Source organism: Carcharhinus amblyrhynchos, chromosome 9 (assembly GCF_965287045.1).
Source record: "Carcharhinus amblyrhynchos chromosome 9, sCarAmb.v2.hapA, whole genome shotgun sequence".
Classification (NCBI taxonomy): Eukaryota; Metazoa; Chordata; class Chondrichthyes; order Carcharhiniformes; family Carcharhinidae; genus Carcharhinus; species Carcharhinus amblyrhynchos.
In genome coordinates, this window is record NC_137332.1 from 4,963,335 (window position 1) to 4,990,703 (window position 27,369).

The window sequence follows — 27,369 nt, forward strand, 5'->3', positions numbered from 1 at the left end:
AAGATTTTCATCCATACAAAATATCCAATAATTTATTGAGTTGTTGTCTAAAACATAGAATAAACATCTGCCCTAATGTTAGCCATCTGCCTTTGGCTTCCTAGGCTTTTACACACATTTTCCATCCTTGATCAATCAAATCTTTACACCTATTTTCCTAATCTCACCTGGCTGATTCTCTGTGACTCATTTCCTTTCACTCATTTCATCTCTGGTGTAACTTTTGGGGGCTCCGTTGCTTGGGTTATCAGTTACTGGTGTTCAAAACGAGCAGTTTGCAATGACTACCCAGTCTAAGTGGTTTAATTCCATATCAGACTATTGAGCCACCTGGCTGTTCCCCGAAGTTACTTATATTCAGCTCCCACACAGTCATTAACTTTCACATTTCAGCAAGCATGTTCATTAAGCAAGGTTAAATGAAAATCTTACACAGTCTTATTGTATGGTAATTTGTTTCAAGTATCTGGATCAGTTGCTCTCCTGCTCTGGAGAAGCCCCCCTCTGAACATGGCATCTTATCGAGCTTGCTGCAGGTGTCACCACTGAACAGCAGTCACCCCCCCTGATTTGTTCCTGGAGAAACAATTCATTAAATTATTTATAATAAGACAAAACCTACAATTCAATCATCACCTGATCATTATCACCGTGCCGGGCAGCATGGTGGCACAGTGGTTAGCGGTGCTGCCTCACAGCACCAGAGACCCAGGTTCGATTCCCGGCTTGGGCCACTGTCTGTGTGGAGTTTGCACATCCTCCCCGTTTCTGTGTGGGGTTTCCCCCGGGCGCTCCCGTTTCCTCCCACAGTCCAAAGATGTGCGGGTTAGGTGGTTTGGCCATGCTAAAAAAATTGCCCCTTAGTGTCAGGGGGATTAGCTAAGGTAAATGCATGGGGTCATGGGGATAGAGCTTGGGTGGGATTGTGGTCAGTGCAGACTCGTTGGGCCAAATAGCCTCCTTCTGCACTGTAGGGATTCTATCTCATTCTGACTAGTGAATGTATGTTTATTCTAAGCGTAGCTGTAATTTCTAATACTATAGTAAAGGTAAAGTCGCCACAGTCCCAGATGACCAGAGGCTGCTCTGTCCTACGCGTAGGGAGGGCTGATCGGTGATGATTTAACCTGAGGATCAACGCAGCTCAGGCGAGGGGAGAGATTGAGAAAGTTGGGTCTTCATGAACAACCTTAGCCAGTATGAGAATTGAACCCATGCCTTGCTCACCATCATGTATCAGTCATCCAGAAAGAGGCAGGAACAATAAATCATTACATTCTGAACTGGACAATCTCTGGCACAGTGAAGATGCCACATCAAAGAATTTTTTTTCACGCTACATTGTTAAAGTTATTGCTAATGTTATAGGGAAGCTGCTTTCATGTCCTGTGTCTTCAGTTGCACCAAATATTTATCAATTATCCTATCAATGATAAAATGATCCTTGTTGCAAAGCAGTCCATGCTTTTACAAATCGTCTGCCTCAAGGAATTTCTCCTAATTTAAGCCTATTTATTTGTCACAAGTAAGCTTACATCGATACTGCAATGAAGTTACTGTGAAAATCCCCTAGTCGCCACATGTTTGGGTACACTGAGGGAGAATTTAGCATGGCCAATGCATCTAACCAGCATGTCTTTTGGATTGTGGAAGGAAACTGGAGCACCTGGGGGAAACCCATGCAGACAAAGGGAGAATGCGCGGACTCCACACAGACAGTGACCCAAGCCGGGAGCCGAACCCGCGTCCCTGGCATTGTGAGGCAGCAGTGCTAACCACTGTGCCACCGTGCAGCTCTATTATGGGTAGGATTTTTCAGTCCACGTAAGTTGACTCCGTGCAGTGGGTTCCCAGCCTGAAGGGTGGGCGGTCCATTCAAAGCCCAATGATGGAGGATTAGCCATACTAAATTACCACTTAATGTCCAAAAATGTGTTGGTAAATTAATTTAACCATTGTAAACATACTGGCTTACAGTGATAGGGAAGCGCATTAAACCTGGGTAAGCTGCTCTTTTGGACAGTCAGTGCAGACGTGTTGGACTGACCAACTTCTGTGCTGTCGGAATCCTAAAATGCCAGAGATTTTGGAAGGACCAGAAGATCCCACCAGTGGCCAATGGCGAACTGCCTCCACCACCAGTAGATGCATCACACAGGAGCAGGGGGACAGAAAATAGCATTAAATATTCAGGGCCCCTAATTCTGGGCTCACCTACAAGTGGAAACAACTTCTCAAGCTAAAGTGCACGTTAGTGTCCAAAGATGTGTGGGTTTCTGAGTGGGTTGGCCATGGTAAATGTGTGGGGTTACAGCGTTAGGGTGAGGCGGTGGACCTGGATGGGATGCTATATCAGAGAGTCAGTACAGACTCGATGAGCCGAATGGCCTCCTTCTGAACTGCAGGGATACTGAGATTCTATGGTACTCCATATTAAGTGCCTATATTGTGTCACCTCTCAGCCTTCCTCTCGATTTTATATTGTTCCCCTGCCGCAGGCAGCTGCCTCAGTTGCAGGATAGCATTGTGAAGAGTGAATTTTCTTATACAGCATCAAATATCTCTTCCGAAAATAAAAACTTCCTCTTTCTGTTGGAAGCACATTCAATTTTATTTTGCCCCACTGGATAATAATGAAATGATTGTGCAGTAAAGGATGCAGATGTTTGTTGTCATTGTAATTTGCAGTCTATGGAGTAAGTTAACAGAAAAGGTATTTCGGGGCTTGACACTGGATTGGTGCTGATAATGGGAAATGTTAGACTTCCCATTAATCATCTTGGCATCAAATATCAGGTCCCGTAGATTAATATTTAACCATGTGATACATTCGTCAGTGTTAGTGATTAGACTTGAGAGCATATTATAAGTATCAATGTCCAAATGTGTTTTTGTTGTATCATTGCTCAACTTGTTTTTAAATATTGACTATTCATTCTGAAAGTGATGTGTTGTTGCAAGCATTAAAATTCATTGTCATAACAAGCAGAAAGAACATTATAAACATAGCTCCTCAGTTACTTGTCTCTTTGTTATTCATCTCACTGTAATTTATAGCTGGGTTTAATATATCAAACTATGATTAAGTGTGATTTATTACAAATGTCTTTCTTGCTTTAAAAGGGTGTAGTCAGCTATTGGACACAGTGTGCTGTGGAACAGCTGACATTCTCTTCACCACCCACCCCCCCCTGCCCACTCACTGCCCCCTCCCTCATCCAGTTCACTGATTAGTGGAGGTTGGTTCCCAAGGGGACATTTTAGCCTTCAGTGTTTCGCCTTGTTATTTATATGTGGGAGTTCGCAGTGAGTGTGGCAGGTTTTCTGATTACAAAGAACGTCATGGACATCTTGCTCTGTTTTGGCATCCATAGTAAGAAGTCTTACAACACCAGGTTAAAGTCCAACAGGTTTATGTGGTAGCAAACGCCACTAGCTTTTGGAGCGCTGCTCCTTCATTAGGCAAGTGGGAGTTCTGTTCCAGAACTTACCTGACAAGGGAGCAACGCTCTGAAACCAAGTGGCGTTTGCTACCAAATAAACCCGTTAGACTTTAACCTGGTGTTGTGAGACTTCTTACTGTGTTTACCCCAGTCCAATGCCGGCATCTCCATATCTTGGCATCCACATGCGTACTCGTTCCACAGAGCTGGGGGATGGCATTTTATTAGGTGGTGTGGGCCCTGTCCTCTGGCCAGTTGGGGGGCAGCCTTGCCTCAGTTGGTCATCAAAGACGTGTTCGGAATTTATGATTCTCAGGCAATTAATTCACCTGCAGTTGGGGCTTCTATCCCTTTAAGAGATGAGGTCCCACCCCCAGAGCTGCCCTTGAATCAGAAGCCATGGTGGATGCCATGGAATTCAAGTGAGTTTGTGGGGCTCACTGTGTCCAGTCATACAGGGTTTGATGAGGGGTGAGCATTAATTAGGTGGTTGATGATGAGAGCGGGGCATTTGATTTGATTTATTATTTGATTTATTATTGTCACATGTATTGGGATACAGTGAAAAATATTGTTTCTTGTGCTAAGTTTTTCCATCGAGTACATTGGGGAGAAGTGTTGCAGCTACACATATGGTGCAGGGTAAGATTAGCTTAACGTATCACAGGTCCATTCAAAAGTCTGATGGCAGCAGGGAAAAAGGTATTCTTGAGTTGGTTGGGATGTGTATCAAGAAGAGGGAAGAAGGTGAAAGGGAATATGTCCGCTGGGTGGGGTCTTTGATTATGCTGGCTGGGGGTGGCATTTGTGGCCCGCAGCGTGGCCTGATCAGGAGTTTTTAAGTTTACGTTTATTTATTAGTACCACAAGCAGGCTTACATTAACACTGCAATGAAGTTACAGTGAAAATCCCCTAGTTACCACACTCTGATACCTGCTCAGGTACACTGAGGGAGAATTTAGCGCGGCCAATGCATATAACCGGCACATCTTTTGGACTATGGGAGGAAACTAGAGCACCCGGGGGAAACCCATGCAGACACGGGGAGAATGTGCAGACTCTGCACAGGCAGTGACCCAAGCCGGGAATCGAACCCGGTCCCTGGTGCTGTGGGGCAGCAATGCGAACTCAGGAGGCACTCTTGAGAAGGCTGCCAATTAAGAGGCGCAATTGGCCTAAGGGTAACTGGGACGTGTGCCAGCTTCTCTGCTGCTGGTAAATGCAGGAAGGTGATGAGCTGTCATTCCCTGTGATTTCACCTGATCGTGACAAACTCCATCCCTCCCAACACGTTTCCTGGGAACCTTTTGGGAATCCTGTCAGCTACGTTATTGCCTGATGCAAATGCACCATGGGCGATGATAGCAAACCTATTGCTGGCCCTGCATTGGATAAATAATTCAGTGCCAAACCAGCATCAAATCTAATACAAGAATTTGAGCTTTTACTTGCCCAGGCACGATGGGCCAAATAGCCTCTTGCAGTCCATAAATATTCCGAATTTTTATGAGTCAACTGGCTCACTCCCAATCTGCAGAGAGTGCTGCTGACCTTCGATAGGTCAACAAATACAGTAGAAAGCAGAGACAAACAGATTTACCAGGGCTTCAAACGAAGATAAGAAATAGGATCAGGGTAGATCACATGGTCCCTCGAGCCTGCTCCATCATTCAACATGACCATGGCTGATCCTCGATTCAATGTCATTTTATTGTTGATCACCATATCCCTTCATCCCCTAAGAGACCGAGGCTCTGAGTTCAGCGACATGCCCACCCCGATTACAGAGCAGGCGAGACTCGCAGAACAGCATTCTCTGTTGGCCTCGGGCACAAGTTTTCAAGCTACGGGCGGGCGTGCCGGTAAAATTCAGGCACAAAAGCCTGTCTATCCCAGCCTGGAGCATCCACAACCCTCCGGGGGAGATCATTCCAAAACTTTGGGTGAAGTAGTTTTTCCTCATCTCCGTCTGAAACGATTGGTCCCCTTATCCTGCGGCTCCCATGTTTTAATCTCCCTGACCAGCGGGAACTGATTTGCAGCCTCCTCTTTATTTAAGGCCCTTCAGAATCATGTATCAGGATCACTCATACCCGTGCAGTCAGTTGGAATGGGAACAGAATTGGGGTTACCCACAAATGCACATCAGGTGACGCAGGGCAAGAGGAAGCAGCTGATCGGCTGAGGAAGGTCAGATCACTCGGGCTTGGTTGGTAAAGAATTACCACGATGTTTGCAAGGCTCTGAAGGGAAAGTGCAGGTGGAATGGGGCTAACTTTGAAAGAACTCTTTCAAGGAACGGACATAAGCAAAATTACTTCTATTTGTCTGTGGACCTTATACTTTGCTTGGGAACATCTGGTGTGAAAGTTTCCTTTGTGGCTCAGTAAAGAAAGAGGTTCCACATAACCCCAGTTAACCTAAGAGCGACTTTACGTTATATAATTTCAATTGTTGAGTTGGAGCTATATAATGGTGTGATAGAGTCTGGATGGGGCATCCATCACAGTAGCTACTTCATGAATGGAGCTGATATGAAAGATTGAAAACCTGCAGTAGACCTGGCATTCAACAATGATCTGATTATTTCCAAGTAGCAAACAGCAGAACAAATAAGTACATGTTCTCGCTTCTATCAGTGGTTAGCACTGCTGCCTCACAACACCAGGGACCCGGGTTCAATCCTGGCCTTGGGTCACTGTCTGTGTGGAGTTTGCATGTTCTCCCTGTGCCTGCGTGGGTTTCCTCCGGGTGCTCTGGTTTCCTCCCACAGTCCAAAGATGTGTGAGTTTGTTTGATTGGCCATGCTAAATTTACCTTAGCAGGGTAAACATATGGGGTTACGGGAATAGGGCCTGGATAGGATTGTGGACAGTACAGACCTGATGGGCTGAATGACCTCCTTTTGCACTGTAGGGATTCTAATCAATCTAATCCTTTCAGGCAGTAAGTTCCAGATTCCCACCACGCTTTGGCTGAAAACAATTTTCCTCAAATCCCCTCTAAATCTCTTGTTCCTGACCTTATATTTATGTCCCCTGGTTACTGACCCCTTTACTGAGGAGAAAGGTCTCTTCCTATCTACCCTATCGATGCCCCTCATAACTTTGTATACGTCACTCAAGGCCACCTTCAGCCTTCTGTCCTTTAAGAAAATCAATCTCAGCCTAAACACATCAGTGAATTTCTGAACAGGTATGAAATTGCTGAAAAATGGGACTAGAATGGATAGATGGTTATGGGGAGAAAGCAGGATTAAGCTATTGAGTTGGATAATCAGCCATGATCGCGATGAATGGTGGAGCAGGCTCGAAGGGCCAAATGGCCTCCTCCTGCTCCTACCTTCTGTTTCTTCTACATCGAAGCTTGGTGGCTGGCTGACACAATGGGCTAAAGGGCCTCTTTCTGTGCTGTAAGACTCTGGGACTTGATAACAACTTGCATGCATTTACCTAGCACCTTTAATGTAGCCCAAATGTTTCTTAACTAAAGATCATCTTGAAGGAGACTGAGGGGGAGAGGGGTTTCAGGAAGGAATTGTGGAGCTGAAGGTAGGACCTTCAAAGGTGGAGCAATTAAAATCAGGAATGCAGATAAAAACAGAATGCAGAGGGCATACATATCTCAGAGATGTGTGGGGCTAGAGGAGGTTACAGAGACAGGGAGGAGATAGTGTGAGGTATTTGGAAACAAAGATAACAAATTTAAAACTGAGACTTTGCCAGACTTGGGGCAAACATAGAATACAAAGATAATTGGTGACTATCACATGCTGCAACTTAGGATATGAACACTTTTGGACGTGTTTAGAGGCTATGAAAGGTGTAAATTGTGTTAAATTTGTCCTTGGAATATGGGCGTTGCTGGCTAGGCCAGCATTCATTGCCAATCCCTAATTACCTCTTAGACAGCAGTGTTGAGCCATCGCTTTGAACTGCTGCGGACCTTGTTTGAAGGTACATCCACTGTGCTGTTTGGAAGGGAGATCCAGGACTTTTCAGAGAGCAGGAGAATAACAAAGTCCAGAGATGACAAAAGCGGAATGATGGAGAGAACGCCGTATGGATTGCAGCAGCTCATCACCACTTTCTCAAGGATATATAGGGACGGGTAATACATGTTGGCCTGGCCACCAATGCCCATATCTCTTGAAAGAATAAAGAAAAGTTTGGAGGTGGCTATGTTTAAACGCTACGTTGCAATAATCAGATGCTTTTGGAGCACTACTCTGATCTGAGCAATACGGAAAATGTTTACATTCGGGAGAGAATGAAGATTTATTGGAATGAGTTAGTTTAGCTCCTTTGTTTCAGTTCTCAATGACACTGACTGTTTCACTAAGATGAAGAAGTTTCCTTTAGGAGAGGGGAAACAGCAGTTTAACGTTGCTGTAGCAACGTTTGATCACATAATAATTTAACAGAAACAGAATTCAGGCAACCCTCTGGCGGCAATCAGCAAGTGCCTTGTTGATAGTTTTGGTGGCAACAGGGTCAGCAGCCAGAAGGCAGATTAAAGAACCATCAGTGAGGATCTTTCATGCTTGTTATGATCTGAAACACTCTCCCTGTCAGGTCAATATTCCAGTTAATATTTATCCAACAGTCAACACCACTAGATGGATAGTCTGTTCATTATCACGTTGCTGTTTGTGGGAGCTTGATGTTTTCAAATCAGCTGTGGTGTTTCCTGCATTATGGGTGGCACAATGGCACAGTGGTTAGCACTGCTGCCTCACAGCACCAGGGACTGTCAGTGCAGAGTCTGCATGTTCTCCCTGTATGGATTTCTTTCAGGTGCTCCAGTTTCCTCCCACACTCCAAAGATGTGAGGGTTAGGTGTATTGGCCATGCTAAATTGACATTAATGTCAGGGGGACTAGCAGGGTAAATATGGAGGGAGTGCAGAGGAGGTTTACTAGGCTGATTCCGGAGTTGAGGGGGTTGAACTATGAGGAGAGGCTGAATAAACTAGGCTTGTACTCGTTAGAGTTTAGAAGAATGAGGGGAGATCTCATTGAGATGTATAAGATGTTGAATGGGATGGATAGGATAGAGGTGGAGAGACTCTTCCTGCTCAGAAAGGACAACAGGACTAGAGGGCACAGCCTCAAGATAAAGGGGGGTGCGGTTTAGAACGGAGTTGAGAAGGAACTTCTTCACTCAAAGGGTGGTGAATATCTGGAATTCTCTGCCCGTTGAAGTGGAGGCTGCCTCGCTCAATATTTTTAAGACGCGAGTTGATAGGTTTTTGATAGGCAAGGGGATTAAGGGTTATGGGGAGAGGGCGGGAATGTGGAACTGAGCCACGACAGATCAGCCATGATCTTATTGAATGGCGGGGCAGGCTCGAGGGGCTAGATGGCCTACTCCTGCTCCTATTTCTTATGTTCTTATAGTGGAAAAGGAGGCCATTCATCCCATCAATGTCTGCACTAGCTCTGCGAATTAGCAATTCGTTTAGTACCATTATCCTGCCTTCTTCCTGTAATCGTGCATATTTTTCCTCTTCAAGTAAAAGTATAATCCCCACAATAATGCCTTGATTGAACCTACCTCTCCCACAATATTAGGCAATGTATTCCAGACCTTAATAACTCTTCGCATGAAAAAAAGATTTTCAAGTGCTTTGGTTGCTTGTGAAATGCTTTATATAAATGCAAATCTTTCTTTGAGACAAACATGACCAAGCCTGATTGTCCTTTCATAAAAGGTATAAACTCATATTTCTGGTTTGTTAATAAAGTATTTTCAGTCTATTCGCAGTCTCTGTATCGCAATCAGAACATGGTAAGAAGTCTCACAACACCAGGTTAAAGTCCAACAGGTTTATTTGGTAGCACGAGCCACAAGCTTTCGGAGCGCTTCCCCTTCATCAGGTGAGTGGGAGTTCTGTTCAAAATCAGGGCATATAAAGACACAAACTCAATTTACAAAATAATGGTTGGAATGTGAGTCTTTACAGGTAATCAAGTCTTAAAGGTACAGACAATGTGAATGGAGAGAGGATTAAGCGCAGGTTAAAGAGATGCGTATTGTCTCCAGCCAAGACAGTTAGCGAGATTTTGCAAGCCCAGGCAAATTGTGGGGGTTACAGATAGTGTGACACGAACCCAAGATCCTGGTTGAGGCTGTTTTCATATGTGCGGAACTTGGCTATCAGTTCTGCCTAGCGACTCTGCATTGTCGTGTGTTATAAAGGCCGCCTTGGAGAATGCTTACCCAAAGATTGGAGGCCGAATGCCCTCGACCGCTGAAGTGTTCCCCAACAGAAAGAGAACACTCTTGCCTGGTGATTGTCCAGCAGTGTTGATACATCCATTGTCGTAACATCTGCATGGTCTCCCCAGTGTACCATGCCTCGGGACGTCCTTTCCTGCAGCGTATCAGGTAGACAGCATTGGGCGAGTTGCAAGTGTATGTATCGTGTAAATGGTGTTCTCACGTGAGGTGATGGCATCCGTGTCGATAATCCAGCACATCTTGCAGAGGTTGCTGTGACAGGGTTATGTGGTGTCATGGTCACTGTTCTCCTGCAGGTTAGGTAGCTTGCTGCGGACAATGGTCTGTTTGACGTTGTGCAGTTGTTTGAAGGCAAGATGAGGGGGTGTGGGGAAGGCCTTGGTGAGATGTTCGTCTTCATCAATGACATATTGAAGGCTCCGGAGAAGATGTCGTAGCTTCTCCACTCCGGGGAAGTACTGGACAGCGAAGGGTAATCTGTCTGTCATGTCCCGTGTTTGTCTTCTGAGGAGGTCGGTGCGATTTTCCGCTGTGGCGTGTTGGAACTGTCGATTGATGAGTCGAGGACCACATCCTGTTTTTATGAGGGCATCTTTCAGCATGAGGAGGTGTCTGCTGTGATCCTCCTCATCTGAGCAGATCCTGTATATATGGAGGGCTTATCGTTAGAGAATGGCTTCTTTAACATGTTCAGAGTGGAAGCTGGAGAAGTGGAGCATCGTGAGGTTATCCATGGGCTTGCGGTACAATGAAGTGCTGAGGTGACTGTCCTTGATGCAGATGCGTGTGTCCAAGAATGCAGTCGATTCCGGAGAGTAGTCTACGGTGAGTCTGATGGTAGGATGGAAGTTGATGATGTCATCGTATAATTGTTTCAGTGATTGTTCTCCATGAGTCCAAAGGAAGAAAATGTCATTGATGTATCTAGTGTATAGCATCAGTTGAAGGTCCTGTGCAATGAAGAGGTCTTGTTCAAACCTGTGCATGAGATGTTGTCATATTGAGGTGCAAATTTGGTCCCCATAGCTGTTCTTTGTGTCTGGATGAAGAACTAGTTGTTGAGAGTGAAAACATTGTGGTCCAGAATGAAGTGGATGAGTGTAAAATTGCAACTGGAGATGGCAGTACTGGGCGTTGAGTACTGAGGCAGTTGCAGCAATGCCATCATTGTGAGGGATACTGGTATAGAGTGCCGAGACTCTCGGGAAAGTGGAACTGATCCACTTCAGATCAGCCATGATCTTGTTGAATGGTGGGGCAGGCTCGAAGGGCTAGATGGCCTACTCCTGCTCCTATTTCTCATGTTCTTATGAGACATCCATTGTGACGAGGAGTGTCTCTGGTTCAACTGCTCCATGTGTGCTGAGTTTCTGTAGGAAGTCCATAGCGTCACGACAAAAGCTGGGGTTTCATTGTACAATAGGTTTCAGAACATAGCAGCACAGGGTCTCATTGCCCGATATGATGGGACGGCAGGGTATGTTGGCCTTGCGTATCTTCGGGAGGCAGTAGAGCTCTCCAACATGGAGAGTACGTGGGAATCAGAACATACACAGTACTCCATACACAAGACTTTTCAATTAGAGGGCTAAGCAAGATTGTGTGCAAATTCATCATGGGGTGGGGGGCACGATAGCACTGTGGTTAGCACTGCAACCTCACAGCGCCAGGTACCCATGTTCGATTCCCGGCTTGGGTCACTATCTGTGTGGAGTCTGCACGTTCTCCCCATTTTGTTATGGGTTTCCTCTGGGTGCTCCAGTTTCCTCCCGCAGTCCAAAAGGCATTGTGGTTAGGTGAATTGGCCGTGCTAAATTCTCCCTCAGTGAACCCAAACAGATGCTGGAGTGTAACTACTAGGGGATTTTCACAGTAACTTCATTGCAGTGTTAATGTAAGCCTACTTGTGGCACTAGTAAATAAACTTTAAACATAACATCTTGAACTTTCAATTCTACACAGTAAAAATAAATCCAATGCTTTCTTTGCTTTACATAAAAAATTAAAAAAAAAGCCTCTCCATGTCCTCATTTTCCTACCATTTACATTCCCTTTAGTTTTTTTGTCAATTACAACCCCACCCATTGATATATAAATATCATCCTATATTCTGTTGTCTTTAGTTCTGATGAATTCAAAACATTGGCTTGATTCTCTTTCCATAGATGTCAGTCCTGCTGAGATTTTCCAGCACTTTTTGATTTTGTTTCAGATTCCAGCATCCAGCATTTTGCTTTTATTTTCCTTACTTTCTATCGTCTTCTTGATCCCAATAGATTTTTATTTTCCAAATAATATGTGACCTTATTTCTCCCACCAGAATGTAATGCCTTACAAAAAAATTTTCAGCGGTCCCAATCCCAGGGTCTTTCTGTGCTTCGCTAATTACATTTTACTAAGCATGCAGAATCACAGCATTGTCACTGTGTTGAACAAGGCCATTCAGCCCCAGAGTGATGGACTGTCCCTTTTTGAATGGCAGTGTCCCGTGTTGAGGACTCTCCTGTGTCAAATGCTGTCACATCTGTGGCCTTGTGGAGTCCGTGGACCACGTCTACGTTTTGTGTTATAGATTGCACACCCTTTTTGATTTTCTCAAACACCTTTTATTGATGTTTTGTTTGCATTTCAGTCCCACGCTCCTGATCTACGGACACCTGGTGCGGAGAGGAGAGGGGAGGGCCGGGATGCCGACCACCTCGTGAACCTGCTCCTGGGCCTGGCGAGACGCACTATCAATAGGTCCAGGCAGCGGGCGATCGTGGGGGCCGTCCATCCTGTCTGTCCCTCTACTGCAGCTACGTTCACGGCCAGATGTCCCTGGAGACGGAGCATGCACTGTCCATGGGCGCAGTTGATGCCTTCCGTGCCTGTTGGGCACCGCAGGGGCTGGGGTGTATCATAGACCCTGATAATTACATTATGATTTGATGTTTTAAGTTTCCTTTGCACTTCAGTTCTGTTTGGGCTGTTACCCCGCCTTTTGGGGAGCTACCCGTTTTACTTTATTCCTAAGTTAATTTGAGTTTGTCTACTTGGTTTGACCTAAAAGAACCTAAGGAGCCTGCGTCAAATGCTGCTGGAGGGGCGTGGCCATCCGGGAGGGAGGCGGGGCCATATTGGAGGGGCGGGGCCATCAGGGAGGGGCGGGGCCATTGTGAACAGGTGGATTCATGCCGGTGTCATCGGGACGAGGGGCGGAGCTATTTGGAACAGGGCGGGGCTGTCGCGAGAAGGAGGCGCTGCCCATTCAGAGGAGGCGGAACTGGCAGGGGATGGGGCGTGGCTACCGGACAAGGGGGCGGGGCCTGGGGAGAGGAGGGCATCGGCTATGACCTGGCATCAGAACCAACCAATCAGATGCAGCTTTACTGGTTTGTTAAACCAATCGGCTGGAGTAAGGCGCCGGCATCGCCAGTTTCAAAAATAAAGAAGTCCTTCAGCGGCCGGAGGGCAGTGGGGTTCTGCAGCGCGGAGTCTGATCACAGCAAGGGTATACGTTAGTGGGTGAATTCCATGTGGAGGGCCGGTGGCGCGATATGTCGCTGCGATGTCAGTGCGATAACTGACAAGCTGTCTGCCTGTCTATCTGTCGGCCGGTGAGACAGGCGGCTGTGGCAGGCTGAGGCCGGCTGGCTAGGCCCGGTTGCCATGGTTTCCGATTGAGCGGCGCGCGCAGCCAGCAGCATTCTCAGCTTGGTGCCCGGGCGCATGCGCGTTGCCGGGTCCGGAGCGCAGCCTCGGATGTTACTTTCAGCAAGTTACAGACTCCACACTCACTGAGTGACTGAGCAGCACTTTATTGAATCTGGCACTCCGATATTCCCCCTGCCCTTTTGATTTGTTGCTTTAGTCGGCTGGCAATTTACAAGTTTTTAAAGCCTGTCTCCTCAACCTGTTGCCGTCTTGTGATTTGAAGCTGTCTTATTTCTCTTCCGCTGGACATTCTTTCTAAACCACTGCTCTCTGCAAATAAAGGTAAGGAACTTTTCGTTTTATGGTGTGTTTTTTCCGATATTTCCCTGTCTCTGATTGATTCTGTGGGCGTCAGGTGGAGGCGTGGTTCCCCTTATAACAGGTGCAGCTTTCCTACCTAGAGAATATGTTTCCACATATGGGGTGAGACCAAAAAAAACTAGGAGGTGGCGAATGTGAATGAGATCGGCACTGATACGTGCAGAGTGAATTCAGAAGAAATCTCTGTATCCAGAGTGTGGTGTGAATCTGGCTCTCGCGACCATATGCTGCAATTTAGTTCAATGGGCAGATTTCTCCAAGAGCAAGCTTGTTACCTGCGTGGAAGAAAATAGTAGCATTCAGCTCTGACGAAGGGTTATCCAGACTCGAAACGTTGGTTCTATTCTCTTCCCACGGGTGATAAAGTAGAACAGGAACAGGTTTGAGTGGTGCATAAACCAATATGGAGTGGCATAGTGGTTAGCAATGCTGCCACAGCACCAGGGACCTGGGTTTGATTTCTGCCTTGGGTCACTGTGTGGAGTCTGCATGTTCTCCCTGTGTCTATGTGGGTTTCCTGTGGGTGCTCTGGTTCTTCCCACGGTCTGAAAGACATGGTGGTTAGGTACATTGACCTGAACAGGTGCTGGAGTGCGACCACTAGGGGAATTTCACAGTAACTACTTTGCAGTGTTAATGTAAGTCTTACTTGTGACTAATAAACTTTTTACTTATAAAAAGGCAACGCTGATAGGGTGATGAAATAGTTAAAAGCAAAATACTATGGATGCTGGAACCTGAAACAAAAACAGAAAATGCTGGAAAATGTCAGCAGGTCTCGCAGCATCTGTGGAGAGAGAACGGAGCCAATGTTTTGAGTCTGGATGACCCTTCGTCAGCTCTGACCAAGGGTCACCCAGAGTCCACATTTGTTCTATTCTCTCCCATGAGTGATAAAAATGACGAGCAGGTTTGAGTGGTGCATAAACCTATATGTGCACAATGGTTAACACTGCTGCCTCTCTGTGCCAAGGACCTGGGTTTGATTCCTGGCTTGGGTCATCGTCTGTGTGGAGTCTGCATATTCTATCCTTGTCTGTGTGGGTTTCCTCTCACAGTCTAAAGATGTGTGGGTTAGATTAATTGGTCATGCTAAATTGACCTTAGATTTTGGGAGATTAGCAGGGTGAATATGTGGGGTTATAGGGATAGGGTAGGTGCAGGCTTGAATGGCCTCCTTCTGTACTGTTAGGATTCTAGGGTTGAAAAACCCAACAACTGTGTGGTAGACTTGTGTACCTTTTTAAGTAATCAATTCCTGATGTTTGTGTCAGTGCATATTAGATACAGATCTAGTTGCTGACCATTTCATTGATTTTATTATTGTCACATGTATTAGTATATAGTGAAAAACATTGTTGTGCGTTATACAGACAAAGCATACTGTTCATAGCGAAGGAAACGAGAGTGCAGAATGTAGTGTTACAGCCATAGCTAGGGTGTAGAGAAAGATCAACTTAATGCAAGGGAGGTCCATTGAAAAGTCTGATGGTAGCAGGGAAGAAGCTGTTCTTGAGTTGGTTGATGCATATTCTCTATCTTTCCCCTAACGGAAGAAGGTGGAAGCGAGTACGTCCAGGGCGCGTAGGCCCTTAATTACGCTGGCTGCTTTTTTGAGGTAGTGGGAAGTGTAGATGGAGTCACTGGATGGGAGGCTGGTTTGTGTGATGGACTGAGCTACATTCACGACCCTTTGTAATTTCTTGCAGTCTTGGACAGAGCTAAGAACCATACCAAGTTGCGATATGACCAGAAAGAATGTTTTCCATGGTACATCTGTAAAGTTGGTGAGAGTCATGGTTAACATGCCTAATTTCCTTAGTCTTCTGAGAAAGTAGAGGCATGGTAGGCCTTCTTAACTATAGTGTCAGCATGGGGGGACCAGGTTGTTAGTGATGTGGACAGCTAAAAAACTTGAAGTTCTTGACCATTTCTACTTCGTCCCCATTGATGTAAACGGGCATGTTCTCCCTTATGCTTCCTGAGTCAGTAAGGTAGTGAATTTATAATTAAGTGCACTCTAGGTTTAAGGTTATGATCAAAACTGCTTCATGAGTAGCATTTTTAAACTTCGGTAAAGAAATTCCATGCGCTAACTTAGTACGTTGCAGTTTACCTTGTTTGTGTGTTTGGCTTCCCTGTTTACTCAGTTTTGCATATGCTTTTGGGTGGTACAGAAAATTTCTAAAATGTAAATTTGATTCCAGATTTTATTGTGAGCATTTTAACTCACACCAAGTCCTGTTCGCTCATCACCTCTGCACTCATGTCTGGTAACTTGTCAATTTGAATATGTACATAATCTTTCAAATCCATCCATGGCTTTGCCCTTTTTCTGTAAACTCTTCCTGAGTTCGCTGCGCTTCTCCAATTTTGGCCTCTTGTCTTTTTATTTCCTTTTACTGCATCTTTCAGCTGCTGACACGGATGGTGAGGTGATTGCCAAGTGGTCTTATCAGTAGACTATTAATCCAGAAACTCAGCTAATGTTCTGGGGACCCGAGTTTGAATCCACCTCAGCAGATGGTGGAATTTGAATTCAATAAATAAAAGAAATCTGGAATTAAGAATATACTGATGGCCATGAAACCGTTGTCGATTGTCAGAAAACCCATCAGGTTCACTAATGCCCTTTAGAGAAGGAAATCTGCAGTCTTTACTTGGTCTGGCCGACATGCGAGTCCAGAGCCACAGTAATGTGGTTGACTCTCAAATGGCATACCAAGCCACTCAATTCAAGGGCAATTAGGGATGGGTAATAAATGCTGGTGTTGCCAGCGCCTCCCATATCCTATGATCAAATTAAAAAAAAAACAGAAGTTAGAACAAAGGCTCTCTGGTCATGTTAATATTTGCAGTGAACTTATCAAAGGGAAAAAAATTAAACATTTTGAAAATTAAATATCATGTTTAACTATTTCAGCAATTTTATTTAATGGGTCAGCTTCAGCAACTGACCTGAGACCTGATGACAGTGTTTTGGAGCTGTCAAAGCAATGGGATTTGTTGTTGAGTCAGTTAAAGAATAAATCAAAGTGAAAACTTTGCCAGCTTTTATCATTACTGCAGTGCACAAGTATTGACATTGAAAGGCACTTACTGGATTATAACATTAGAGATGCTGTCACTGTCAAATGTAAAAATGGCATTTAAATTAAAAATTAGTCATTGGCATTTCTGAAGTTAGCTACTTCGACAGCAATTTTGTCTCAAGCAGTTGTTTGGTGTGGCATGTTGTGCTGTTGACAAAGAAACCTGCTGTTTTTCTATGCGCAGGTAAGTAGCATAGCCAGTGCATCAAAGTGATTGGTGTCACTGACTAGGCATTTTTCTTACAAGGCAGAAAGAAACACTTGGCATTTTTAGAACATAGAACATTACAGCCCAGTACAGGCCCTTTGGCCCTCGATGGTTCCACTGGTCGGTGTAATAATCTAATGACCCGCTAACCTAAACTATTCCAATATTATCCATATGCCTATCCACTGACATTTGAACGCCCTTAAAGTTGGCGAGTCCACAACTGCTGCAGGCAGAGCATTCCACGCCCTTACTACCCTCTGAGTAAAGAACCTACCTCGGACATCTGTCTTATAACTACCACCCCTTAATTTAAAGCTATGTCCCCTCATGTTAGCCATCACCATCTGAGGAAAAAGGCTCTCACTGTCCACCCTGTCTAACCCTCTGATCATCTTGTATGCCTCAATTAGGTCACCTCGTAACCTTCTCTCTAATGAAAATAACCTCAAGTCCCTCAGCCTTTCCTCATAAGACCTTCCCACCATACCAGGCAACGTCCTGGTAAACCTCCTCTGCACCCTTTCCAGTGCCTCCACATCTTTCTTATAATGCGGCGACCAGAACTGTACGCAATACTCCAAGTGCGGCCGCACCAGAGTTTTGTACAGTTGCAACGTGACCTCAAGGCTCCGAAATTCAATCCCTCTACCAATAAAAGCTAACACACCGTACGCCTTCTTAACAACCTTATCAACCTGGGTGCTAACTTTCAGGGAGCTATGCACGTGTACACCAATCTCTGCTCGTCAACATTACTAAGAGTCCTTCCATTAGCCCTACATTCTGTACTCCAGTTATCCTTACCAAAGTGAATCACCTCACACTTTTCTGTATTAAACTCCATTTGCCACCTCTCGGCCCAGCTCTGCAGCTTAGCTATGTCCCTCTGCAAACTGTCACATCCATCCTCACTGTCTACACTGTCTTTCTTCAAGAATTCTGGTTATTCCTTTAACTTGAGTGACCTTGTGTATTTTGCTCACTCCTTCACCTGGGTAACGTTACTGGAAACTCAAAAGCCCTTTTCTATCTTCCAACCCCCATCAGACCTAGTGTGCTGCTTTCTTGAATCTGGCCAATGAGAATAACATCATGTATGGACTGATGCAGCCTTCCTCATCTCTGGTATAGGAGTGTTTCTCAGTACTGTGGGGCAGTGATCTAATGCTGCAGCAACTGTATAAGATGGAAGCAGGTGTAGGCTATTCAGCCCCTTTGAAACTGCTTCAAATTCAATTGGATAATGCCTCGACTCCTTTTGCACCAATGCCCTCAGCTCTCCAAATACTGCTGAAAATTTCAATTTACTGAGCATGTACCGTCTTTTGCAGGAGGAAGTTTGCTAATTTTAATGTTAGTACACTTAATCTACAATTCTCTGAGGGAATTTTCTTCCCCATTCATGGAAATAGTTTCCCCTTATCCTATAAAAATCTGTTATTTTTAACTTTGATTTTTAAATTATTCTTCAGTTTCTTTTATGCATGTGAATACAAACAAAGATTATTCACTTTAATCCTTTAAAGCCTACTGCCTTTCTGGTTAATCTGCACTGTACTCGTTTCTAAGACTAGTGTATGGTTCCTGAGTTTTTCTTTATTATTTCACGAGCTGTGGGTGTCGTTTGCAAGGCCATCCTTAATTGACCTTGAACTGAGCTAGTCCATTTCAGAGGGCAGTTAAGAGTCAATTACATTACTGTGCATCTAGAATCACATACATAGGCCAGACCAGGTAAGGATGGCAGATTTCCTTTGTTAAAGGACATTCATGATCCAGATGTATTTTCACAACAATCGATTGTTTCATGGTAACCATTACTGGGATTAACTTTCAATTCCAAGTTTTATTAATTGAATTTAAATTCCACCAGCTGCTGCAGTGAAACTTGAACCCATGGGCCTCTGAATTACTACTCCAGTGATGTTGCCATTACATCCCCATCTCTGTATAGAATCCCGATGGTGCAGAAGGTGGCCACTTGGCCTTTCAAGTCTGCACGGAGTATCTGAAAGAGCCTCTCACCCAGGTTCCATCTGCACAATTTATTGTGCCTACTAACTTAGGGCTATCTGCACTCTTAACAATCAACCCAAGGTGAAAAGCTGAAACTAACCCTGATAACGTAACTTGTAACTTCCTGTTTGTCCCTATGAATTAAGTTGTGAATAGTTTTCACCTGTAGTCTTGACCTCCACATTTGTTCCACTTACTGTAGCTTGTTTTGAAGCGGCATGAAAGCTCAAATACCTGTTAGACATCTTGCTATGCAGGTACATGAAGCACTGATCAAAGACATTACTGTTGAGATTTTCTGGATCACTGTGCAATTTCGTCATGTTCTTACAGCACTTGCTTCTATGCATACATATACAGAATTATGCCATGCCTTTCTAATCCACAGAGATGATCTTATTGCTGTGTATTTAATCATGTAATGAATATTTATTATGGTTTGAATAATTAAACTTGTAAAATTAAAATACAGTCTGGGCTCTATGTAAGCCATTGAAGATTGAACGATGAGCAGGATTTAAGGCAAGATGGGATATGTGCAACATGTTTGAGTTAAGGGAGGTTGGAACGAGGTCAGCAAGGGGATAGTTGGGAGTGACTGAAGATTGCAGCTGTGACAGAACAAAAGGCATGTCCTTCTTTAGTGATGGAAAGGAAGTAGGGTCTGAAACTAAACTTTGAATAGTATTGCAAGACAATGAGCCTCAGAGGGAGGGGAAAGGATAGAATCCATGACAATGGAACAAAGTTTATGATGGGGAGCTGTAGACAATGATTTCCATCTTCCCAGTATTGAGCTGAGGGTTATAGAATCTACAGTGCAGAAAGAGGCCAATTAGCCTATCGAGCCTGCACTAACAACAATCCCATCCAGGCCCTATCCCATGTATTTACCCTCCTAATCCCCCGACACTGAGGGGGCAATTTAGCATGGCCAATCAACATAACGCGTATCTTTGGACTGTAGGAGGAAACTCACGCAGACATGGGGAGAATGTGTAAATTTCTTACAAACAGTGACCCAAGGCTGGAATTGAAGCTGGGTCCCTATCAATGTGAGGCAGCAGTGCTAACCACTGTGTTGCTCCAAGATTAAAATGTCCAAGAGCAAACTGACAGAACAGAGACCCTTGGAAAGAGGAGTTGATTTAAAAGTTATTGCTGAAAATTGTTCTTTTCCAACTTTGGAATGCAACAGCATGACGATGTGATTTGTTACTCTGGCTATCACCTTTTTAGTGCACCAAGTGGCAGAACCTGTCCTATATGAATTTGAGTGGTGAGTTGTAGAGAAGTTGGCAGAGGTCATAACACATCTGAACATTTTGTGGAAGAAAGGAGATTACAGTTGATGCAGTAATTGGTAATACTGAAAGAATGAAAGGTTGTATGTTGATGGATCGAAAGGAAAGGGTGCCATTGACATTGCTATGGTTGCGGGGGGGTGCGGGTAAGATGGGTCGGTAGGAGTTGAATTTATTAGGGATTTGGGGAGGAGTGGTGTGAGTAGCAGGTGGAGGTGGGGGTCACTTGGGTATGGCTGGGTCCTGGGAGCAAAGGAATGGGGAGGATACAGTGAGACACTTGCATTAAGGCATTCTCAAGCTCCTCCTTCAGACTTCCATCTGCACAACAGGGCACCAAAACAGCTCAGTGACTATTACTGCTAGCTGTGCAGATACATGGATTTGGGCCTGTGTCTGTGGGAGTTTGCGCATTCTCCCTGTGGTTGCGTGGGTTTCCTCCGGTTTCCTCCCACACCCCAAAAATGTGCTCTTAGGCTGATTGGTGTACCAAATTGACCCTACACTACTCTCCCCTGAATCTGGCTACATTACATTCACATACACACGGGGCAGGGTAGGTGTAGGAAAATGCTTTGTTGAAATGGCGGCGCAGGCTCGTTGGGCCGAAGGGCCTGTTTCCCGTGCTGGGTTGTTCTTTGTTCTGAGCATCAAGCGTTGGCTAATTGTTTTCATTTGAAATAAAAGGTCATTTTCTTTGACCTTTTTTTTTGAAGGTTGTAGAGCAGCCCAAATGTTGTTTTTGGGGAGGTGGTGGTGTAGTGGTATTGTCTCTGGATTATTAATCCAGTGACTCAGGGTAACGTTCTGGGGCTCTGAGTTCAAATCCCATCATAAAACATAGAAAAACCACAGCACAAACAGGCCCTTCGGCCCACAAGTTGTGCCGAATATATCCTTACCTACTGGGCTTATCTATAACCCTCTATCTTACTAAGTCCTGTGTATTTATCCAAAAGTCTCTTAAAAGACCCTATTGAATCTGCTTCCAGCAGCGGTGGTAGATGGTGAAATTTGAATTCCATAAATATCTCGAATTAAAAGTCTAATGATGACCATGAAAGCATTGTTGTAAAAACGCATCTGGTTCACTAATGTCCTTTTTTAGGGAAGGAAATCTGCTGTCCTTGCCTGGTGTGGCCTACCTGCGACTTCAGATCCACAGCAATGTGGTTGACTATTAAATGCCCTCAAGGATGGGCAAGAAATTGGCCCAGCTGGCGATGCCCACATCCCACGAGCAAATAAAAAAAACAGTGTTTGCACCAAGCAGCCTGCCTCGCTTCATAGCACCAAATTTCTGTGTTGAGTTTTGTGGCTTTGTATTGCAGTATACAGCAGCTTTTAAGTCTTGGTAATACTCTAGAATAAAGCCATTAGGTCATGTTTTTAAACTTTTCTTTCAAAGTAGTCAACAGGGCGTAATGGGAATTGGTGGCTCAGGATAATCAGCAGCTAGTTGGACAAGCACAGCTTGCTTTCCCTCCAGGCTAGTGAATCATGCACTTGATGTCACTTGGTAATTTATATATGATAAACAAGTGCTGTTTATTTTTTAAAATCCTAACTCCCTGCATTGGGTTACTGTTTTTTAACTGATACTAAATCTTTCTGTATATGAACAAGCTCTTGTCATTTTTCTTGGGAAGCAGGGAAGATTTGAGTTTCATCTGCTTTGCGGGGTCGGGGAAGGGGGGGGTGTTAAATCTTTTATTTACATTTAGCAAAAGAACAAAAATCCCTCATTTATTTGTAGTTGTTTTCCTTGCCTTGATTTTGTATGTACATTGCCGCCTTTGACTCCACAAATAGAAAGAAGGAAAGGATAATGTCCAAACGTGTGCTGGTAGGAGGATTGGCCATGCTAAATTGCCCCTTAGTGTCGGGGGATTAGCAGGTAAACACGTGGGGATAGGGCCTGGATGGGATTGTTGTCAGTGCAGGCTTGATGGGCTGAATGGCTTTCTTTTGCACTGTAGGGATTCTATGATGTACGTTGCAAGTTAATACTGTACTTGCTATTTGCAGTAGGCATAAAGCTGAAGGATTTTCTGCAGCCTTGTCTGCTGTATTGAGCATTGTTACCTTGTATTCAGAATTATGAATGTTTCATGTATGATGTGAGTGGCAAGAAACATAAATTTCTGTACTGGTAATGATTGTTTTAGCTTGCTTTGTAAGTAAGAGGGAGGATTTGTTATAGCTTTTCTTGGGAACCTTTTGGGGGGCGGTTTTGGAATAATTTTCTTGGAATAAGTAAAGTACTTTAGGTCTTAAATATTTGAGAAACAGCTTTTAAATTTGAGCTTTCACTGAACATGGGTGTGTTTGCAATGCAAGTAGCTCATGATTTAGAATCATCTTAATCTCTGCAAAGATGGGGCAGCTGATTGCTGTTGGACAGACTCCAAGGGAAAGCAGTAATGACAAATGAATTGAGATGCAGGGAATATTGGATGCTGGAGCAGAAAAGGTTAAGGGGGGGGCTCTTAATAGTCGTTAATAAAATTGTCATGAGTCTGAAAGATGAAAAGAGAAAGACTATTTTCTTTGATCACAGACATGCGGGTCATCAATTTTAAAATTACTGTGAGGAGAGAAATCAAGATTAAATTTTAGTGTCACAGAAATGTTTGATCTCATGCTTTGCCATAGGAAATGTTTGAGACAGAGGCCACTGCATTTTTTTTAAAGGGAAAGTTGGAAAAATATTTAAACACACAAATGTGGGGTGGTTCATAACACTTGAACAAAAGTGTTAAATGGACTAAATAGCCTCCTTCTGTGTTGTTGCACCTCAGAATTGATGTTGCCTTCAGCAATTCATATTTCATTATTTGGGGTCAGACGTGGATTTCACTGAATTTTTTCTTACTCGATTTATCAAACCTCCTTCAGCCGAGAAAGAACGTCAACTGCAAGTTCCCTTGAAAATTACAAAATTACAGAATTGTTACAGTGCTGAAGGAGGCCATTTGGCCTATCTGGTGACGAGTGGTGTGCCTCGGGTCAGTGCTGAGATCACAACTTTTCGCGATATATACATTAATGATTTGGAAGAAGGAACTGTTGTTAAGTTTGCAGATGATACAAAAAGATGTAGAGAGGCAGGTAGTATTGATGGAGTAGAAAGCTGTAGAAGGACTTGGACAGGCTAGGAGAGTGGGCAGAGAAGTGGCAGATGGAATACAATGGGGAAAGAGGTGAGGTTTGGAAGTATACACTTTGGACGGAGGAATGGAAGCATAGACTATTTTCTAAATAGGGAAATGCTTCGGAAATCAGAGGCACAAGGGAATTTGGGAGTCCTTGTTCAAGATTCTCTTAAGGTTAATGTGCAAGTTCAGTCGGCAGTTAGGAAGGCAAATGCAGTATTAGCATTCATGTTGAGAGGACTAGAATACAAGAGCAGGGATGTACTTCTGAGGCTGTGTGGGCTCCGGTCAGACTCTATTTGGAGTATTGTGAGCAGTTTTGGGCCTTGTATATAAGGAAGGATGTGCGGGCCATGGAAAGGATCCAGAGATGGCTCTCAAATGATCCCTGGAATGAAGAGCTTCTCATATGAAGAACAGTTGAGGACTCTGGACCTGTACTCGTTGGAGTTTAGACAGTTGAGAGGGAATCATATTGAAACTTGTAGGATACTACAAGGCCTGGATAGAGTGGACAACACTTAGAGTAAGGCCACACTTGGAATACTGTGTGCAATTCTGGTCACCCTATTATTAAAGTAGAAAGAGTGCAGAAAGGATTTACCAGAATGCTACCGAGACTTAATGGATTCAGTTATAAGGAGATGATGAATAGACTGGGACTTTTTACTCTGGAGCATAGGAGGCTGAGGAGTAACCTTGTAGAGGTCTATAAAATAATGAGGGGCATAGTCAATATCTTTCCCAAAGGTAGGGGAGTCTAAAACTAGAGGGCATAGGTTTAAGGTGAGAGGGGAGAGATACAAAAGTGTCCAGAGGGGCAATTATTTCACACAGGGTGGTGAGTGTCTGGAACAAGCTGCCAGAGGCAGTCATAGAGGTGGGTACAATATTATCTTTTAAAAAGCATTTAGATGGTTACATGGGTATGATGGGTATAGAGGGATATGGCCAAATGTGGGCAATTGGGATTCACTTAGGGCTTTTTAAAAAAACTAAAGGTGGCATGGTTGGGCTGAAGGACCTGTTTCCATGCTGTAAACCTCTATGTCTCTATAGACGTGGAATGGATATTTCCACTAGTAGGAAAAACTAGACCCAGAGGGCACAACCTCAGACTAAAGGGATGATCCTTGAAAACAGATGAGGAGGAATTTCTTCAGGCAGACAGTGGTGAATCTGTGGAACTCTTTGGCACAGAACGCTGTGGAGGCCAGGTCACTGAGGTCTTGAAGACACCGACAGATAACCCCTGATCCTCTTATCAGGAGCCTATGGGGGAAAGAAGCAGGAGAACAGAGATGAGAAATGTATCAGTCATGATTGAATGGCAGAGCAGACTCGATGGGCCGAGTGGCCTAATTCTGCTCCTATGTCCTATTGTCTTGTGTCCTCACTGGTTCTGCAAATAAGCATTATGACTTGGTGCCACTTCTCTGCTCATTGTTTCTATTCAAATAATCATAATGCCCTTTTGAGCTTGCCTCCACCACACTACCAGGCAATGCATTCCAGACCGGAGCCACGCACTGTGTGAAGAAGTTTTTTCTCATGTTGCATTTGATTTTTTTGAAAACCTATTTAAATATGTACCCTCTCATTATTGATCCTTTTTAGAGCAGGAACATTAACTCCCTATCTACCTTGTCCAGCTATCTCATGATTATGAACACTTCATCAAATCTCCTTGTAGCCCCTTTGTCACCAACGAGCACAGTCCCAACTTCTCCAAATGATCCTCATAACTGAAGTTTCTCATCCCTGGAGCAGTTCTTGTAAACCTCTACTGCACTGTCTGCAATGCATTAACATCCTTCCTAAAGTATGGTGCCCAGAACTATGTTGTGGAGATGCTGGCGTTGGACTTGGGTAAACACAGTAAGAAGTCTCACAACACCAGGTTAAAGTCCAACAGGTTTATTTGGTAGCAAATGCCACTAGCTTTCAGAGCACTGCTCCTTTGTCACAACTGTATACAGTCCTCTAGCTAATGTATTTTACAAGATCAGTATAACGTCCTTGCTCTGTACTCTATGACCTCATTAATAAAGTCTCGGATACTATCTGCTTTAACTACTCTCTCTCGCCTGTCCAGTCACTTTTAATGACTTACACACATATACGCCTAGCTTGATTCTCAATTGTGTTTCCTACTTAATACCTGTCAGAAGCATTCTTTTTTTTAAATTGTCTTTTCCTGTGGATTTGTTTGTCCTAACGTTCCTTTTTTTTATTATATTTAATATTGTGGTCAGGAAGGCGAATGGGATGCTGGCCTTCATAGCGAGGGGGATTGAATATAAAAGTAGGGAGGTCTTGCTGCAGCTGTATAGGGCATTGGTGAGGCCGCAGCTGGAGTACTGTGTGCAGTTTTGGGCGCCGTACTTACGCAAGGATATTTTGGCCCTGGAGGGAGTGCAAAGGAGGTTTACTAGGCTGGTACCGGAGTTGAGGGGATTGAGCTATGAGGAGAGGCTGAATAAACTAGGCTTGTACTCGTTAGAGTTTAGAAGAATGAGGGGAGATCTCATTGAGACGTATAAGATGATGAATGGGATGGATAGGATAGAGGTGGAGAGACTCTTCCCGCTCAAAAAAGACAGTAGGACTAGGGGGCACAGCCTCAAGATAAAGGGGAGGCGGTTTAGAACGGAGTTGAGGAGGAACTTCTTCACTCAAAGGGTGGTGAATCTCTGGAATTCTCTGCCCGTTGAAGTGGTGGAGGCTGCCTCGCTAAATATTTTTAAGAAGCAGGTTGATGGGTTCTTGATAAGAGAGGGGATTAAGGGTTATGGGGAGAGGGCGGGAAAGTGGAACTGAGCCACGACAGATCAGCCATGATCTTATTGAATGGCGGGGCAGGCTCAAAGGGCTAGATGGCCTACTCCTGCTCCTATTTCTTATGTTCTTATGTTCTTATGTTCTTATATTCCTTGACTATGCCTAAACCATTACTTTCTTAAAGGTAGCCCATTGTTCAGCTTTAGTTTTTCCCAACAACCATGGGTTCCAGACTATCCAGGCCAGCTTTGATTTGCTCCATTAAAGTCTACTCTCCCCCAGTTCATTATTCTTACCCTGGATTATCCATTATCCTAAACCTTATGATACAGTTACCTAAGATACAATTACCTAGGAGCATGTGCCCATCTCTGCCCTTTACATTAGCTACCAAAATATAGACTGGAATGGTGGTAATGTCCCTATTCTCACCAGTGTCTCAGGAATCTAAAGCCTTCCTTCCTGAACCATCCTTCCAGCCATACATTCATATCTGCCTTATCCTCCTATTTCTGTACTAACTTGCATGTGACCCTGGTGCAATCCGGCGATTATTATGTTTTAGGTCCTACTTGCTAATTTTTTAGCTCCCTAAATTCTGACTACAGGACCCTATTCTCCTTCCTACCTGAGCCATTGGTACCAACAGAAATCATAATCTCACGTTGTTCACCCTCCGGAGAAGAATGTTGTGCAACTGCTCTGTGACATCCTTGAACTTGGCACTAGTGAGGCAACATGCCATGCTGGAGTTATGTCTGCAGCAGTAGAAATGTCTGTCTATTCCCCTAAATAATTAATCCTCTAACTTTATTGCTGCTATGGTATGTTTTGTCTGTATAGTACGCAAGAAACTATTTTTCACTGTATACTAATTCATGTGACCAATAATAAAGCAAATCCAAATCCTCCCTCCTTCCTGTAAAGCTGAGCCACTTATGGTGCCGCAAACCTGACTCTGGCATTCCTCTGAGAAACTAGTATCTAAAACAGAAAACTGCTTAATGAGTGAATTGGAACTCTATCACCGTTCCTTCATTGTTCACCATTCCATTCCTTCATTGTTGCTGGGTCAAAATTTGGAATTTCCTCCCCACGTGAAGTGTT

The 27,369-nt window shown here is 44.2% G+C and overlaps 1 protein-coding gene across 6 annotated transcripts in view; it reads left to right on the forward strand.

The window, feature by feature from the left end:
* The first annotated feature begins 13,100 nt into the window (after positions 1 to 13,100).
* The window catches only part of ssx2ipa (synovial sarcoma, X breakpoint 2 interacting protein a), a 78,586-nt gene continuing 64,317 nt past the window's right edge, over positions 13,101 to 27,369 (forward strand). For 3 of the 6 annotated variants that reach the window (XM_080195106.1, XM_080195105.1, XM_080195107.1), the window contains exon 1: positions 13,101 to 13,664. The gene's annotated coding sequence lies outside the window, so the exon portion shown is untranslated. Of the gene's footprint in view, positions 13,665 to 15,412; positions 15,549 to 27,369 lie in introns of all 6 variants that reach the window. The other 3 variants (XM_080195102.1, XM_080195100.1, XM_080195099.1) reach the window with 3 other exon arrangements.